Genomic DNA, 3,952 nt, shown 5'->3' with positions numbered 1-3,952 from the left:
AATTCAGGCCCCTTACTGTCTCCCACATACATTGAGTAACAAAAAAATGTAATAATGATGGAAAGATTAAAAAGAGGGGAAATAGATGCTGAACAGCCCATGCTTCAAGAAAAACAGCCAGTGGCAATCTCAGGTGTTTTCTGGATTTTTCTTCAGACAATTACAGAAATGACAGTGGTTAGCACTCTGGCCTTTGCAGCGCTGGGTCCTAGGTTATAGTTATCTGCATGGAGTTTGCAGGTTCTCCCCGTGTTTGTGTGGGTTTCCTCCAGGTACTCGGGGTTTCCTTTCACATTCCAAAAACATGCAGTTAGGTTAATTGGCTTTCCCCCCAAAATGACCTTAGACTATTTTAGGACATATCACTATGATAGGAACATTAGACTGAGACGGCTAGTGACATGACCATGGACTTTGTACAGCGCTGTGTAATATGATGGCGCTATATAAATACTGTGTGATGATGACAATGTAAATGGAGTGAATTTGGTGTTTTTTACTATGATGCTGTATAGCTTTATTAAATCTCTTTGGCTTGTTTCCTGCGATTGCTCTTTAATCTGTGCTTTATGTCACAGAAATGTCATTCCTCCGTGGGTACAGTAGCCCTATGTCACACAATTCTCTGATCTTTTACATCTCTAAAACCTGAAAGTGAGGGGAGACTGCAGAAAGCAGGTAGAGGAGCGCGGCAAGGAGATTTGGCCTGTACTTCACTTGGCATCTTGTAAAGCAATTAGAGAACTGCCCTATTTATGGCTGCTTCCAGGAGGCATTTTATTAAAGTTTTCTATTGCCAACACCAACTCCTATGAAATTGCTAGATGCCCGTCTGTTGTGAGGATGCATTCATTAATTGTTGGCAACAAAGATTGGACCCCCTATCTTTTTTTCATGGTAAAGGGTCATATAGAGTAATGTGGAACTGTAATGGAAACAGATACCTTTTTTTTCATAATCTGCAGTGTATTTTTTTTTTCTTTTGTTGATGTTCTGTAAAATTGGCTTGTGTTTGGACTGCTAAATAACTTTATGACCGGTGAGTTAAACAAATCCTTTAGGAAAGGAATGTTATCTGTGCCAGTGCTTTAATTTTCAGAGAACTGGAATAAATTGTTTCCTTCTTTCTTTTTATGTACAGCAAGTAAGATAAGAGGGAGCAGTGCCAGTATGTTGTACAGCTGTTACAGTATGACATAATTGGTGTGTTTAACCAAGGAGTAATTATGTACTTCCTGTGTTTCTCAGCACCCCCCTCACACACACAACCAGGACTGGTCATGATTAGTCACTGTACACTCAGGATATATCCTTCATAGCTAGCACCACTCCTTCTCCCTATACAGAATTACAGTATATACGAGGGGGTGCTGAGAAGTTCCTGGCTTTGCCCCCTTCCAGATGAAATAGAAAAATGAGTGTAGGGCCATTTGACAGATTGCGATTCCTAAAACTTTTTTATTTTAATGAGAAGCTGTGATGGCAGAGGCACAAACAAGTTTCACGTCGTTGGAGTTACAGGCCGTCATGAAGTTTTTGTTTTTCCGGGGAAAGTCGGCAAAGGACATTCACACTGAGATGTCACAAACACTGGGGAAGAAGTGTCCTTCTTTTCCCTGGAGAAACAAAAACTTCATGACGGCCCGTAACTCCAAACGACGTGAAACTTGCTTGTGCCTCTGCCATCACAGCTTCTCACTAAAAGACCTGATATTTGCACAGTTACATACTGTTCTGTATTTTCTGCAAAAATATGGCTTTTTATATCAAATAATCCTATTTATAAGCTAACAGTTTATGATCTGCTACCTTTCTGGCATAGGGAGGTTTGGACTTAGCTTATGGATCACTTTTGTATTTCTATGGTGAACAGACTTCCAACCCACGGATAAACGAGAAAAAAGAAGTTCTTGGTAGGATGTAAAACCGATAATATCAGTGCTGCAAAGAGAGACCCTAATTGTGATCCCCTTGCTGTCCTAGTGAGCATTTTTGGTAAAATATGCAAAGTGCAGTGATCAATAACCCGTCAAATTTATTGTACTTTTCACATTGCTCTTTGTCTTGAGAAAAAGGAGCTGAACGAAACGAAATGCAAATTACGAAATACATTTTATGAATGGAGGAGAGATATAAACACAGAGAATGTTGGCTCCGGTGTATTTTATAGTAGATTATTTTTGAGGATTACATATTTACTTTATCCAAAAAAAGTAAATTATTCTTGCTCAGGGCTATCGGGTTTTTCCCAATAGAAAAGTAGTCATCGGTTGATGGTAATTCCGTAGGGATAAGCATTTATTTGGTTCAGCATAAATTGTATTGCATTTCTCCAGTGTAGCAAATACTTTTAATCACAATGTACACAGATATTACCACTATTGTGTGTATTAGTCCTTTTGTAGTAATCCTAGCTGAGCCCTATGTTCTTTGTGTTTTTATTTCTGCTCCAGTCCCTTAAGCTATTGTTACATTGCTGTCTAAACAGTTATATGCTGTATAAATATTAATGGCATACCTTTCATTTAGATTAACAACAATATGAATATTGCAGATGCTTGTAATTGATGACATAGCAAGGTCAGATACGCTATATTAATGTTTCATTAATAAAAAAAAAAAGTACATTTTATCCCTATTGTCTCCCTCCATTTTCAATTAAGTCATTATAGGCAGGCCTATCCATATTTTATCTGTGCATCCGAGCAAGAGTTTTCTCTCCTCTGTGCATGCCTAGAAACTAGAGCATCTGCTGAGTTCTCCAGGGAGCCTGAAAGAGAACATTATTTAAAATGAGGTAGACATCTTCCTGCGTGTTCACATATAAAAGGGTCAGCAGTGAGTGTGTGGATGAAGAATAATTCTGACTGCAATGTTAGGATCAGTGGTCAGATTCTTTACAGATAAAATGCAAATCAATGAAAGGTAATATTGTAATAAAGACCGTAGATACTAAAAATGAACATCTGTCCTGTTTTTTTTTTTTCTCTGCAAAAACTGGTATTTTAGTTACTTTATTCCATCATTGCAAAGTGTCCATGCAGGGTTTCCATTAATTGATTTTATTGCTTTGGATCATTCACACAGATCTTGACATCCTTTATCATCTTGTAATGGCAATGTCTATGGGATGAAGCTGGACAGTCATAACGCCTGCTGATATCCACCCAATACTTCATGGACAGGCTTTGGACAGAGTACCTGGCCTGTAACTTATTAAAGTTATAAATAAGTGTTCCTGAACTATGAAAACATTGGCTTAGAACCAGAATCTTGAAAAGTGAAAAGTTAGAAAGTGGTAGGCAGGTGTTCATTGGTTTTAATGAACAGAAATCTACATGGAAAAATGAAAGAGTTGTTAGCATTCATTGCAGGCTGTATGCTACTCTTAGATCATCCTCTGTGTTTTTGGTTTAGTGTTATTCAATAATTTGCAGTAACTTAACATCATTATACATACTTCATACTAATATTGTAATTGTTGTCTTTCGTATAGGGATCAATTACCAAGGAATCACTGTTTTAATCCATGAAAAGGCAGCTACGGGTTTGAAGCCAACATCATACAAAGGTAATCTTTGCACTTAGATCTGTCATTTGCAACCTTCGCTATATATATATATATATATATATATATATATATATATATATATATATATATATATCCTGTTTAATAGGAATAGAGATCTGTGATATATATAATATACTGAAAAGGTTTGGACCAAGCTTAAACGTTTGGTCTAATTCTCTAATGTTAACTTCTGTAAGTGCCCTTCATATAGTTGTCCATTAGAATTGCAGACAGAAAGGATGTTGTAAATGAACCGAATATCATATCAAATTAAATTGGTCGACTTTATTTTTTAATGAGCAGCTCATTCAGTCTCTCTAGCGAATCAACCATGCATTTATTCTTAATTTTATTAATCAAAAGTTATATATGTATATATAT

General features: G+C 36.7%; 1 protein-coding gene across 1 annotated transcript in view; it reads left to right on the top strand.

Annotated features, from left to right (window-relative positions):
- The window catches only part of RAPH1 (Ras association (RalGDS/AF-6) and pleckstrin homology domains 1), a gene marked incomplete in the record, with an annotated part of 100,441 nt that overhangs the window by 29,474 nt on the left and 67,015 nt on the right, over nucleotides 1-3,952 (top strand). The window contains 1 exon segment of the mRNA XM_072418784.1: nucleotides 3,497-3,571.

The sequence above is a fragment of the Pyxicephalus adspersus genome, chromosome 7, assembly GCF_032062135.1.
Source record: "Pyxicephalus adspersus chromosome 7, UCB_Pads_2.0, whole genome shotgun sequence".
NCBI classification, from domain to species: Eukaryota; Metazoa; Chordata; class Amphibia; order Anura; family Pyxicephalidae; genus Pyxicephalus; species Pyxicephalus adspersus.
Note: the sequence above shows the minus strand (reverse complement) of the source record. Positions and strands in the feature narration are given on the sequence as shown.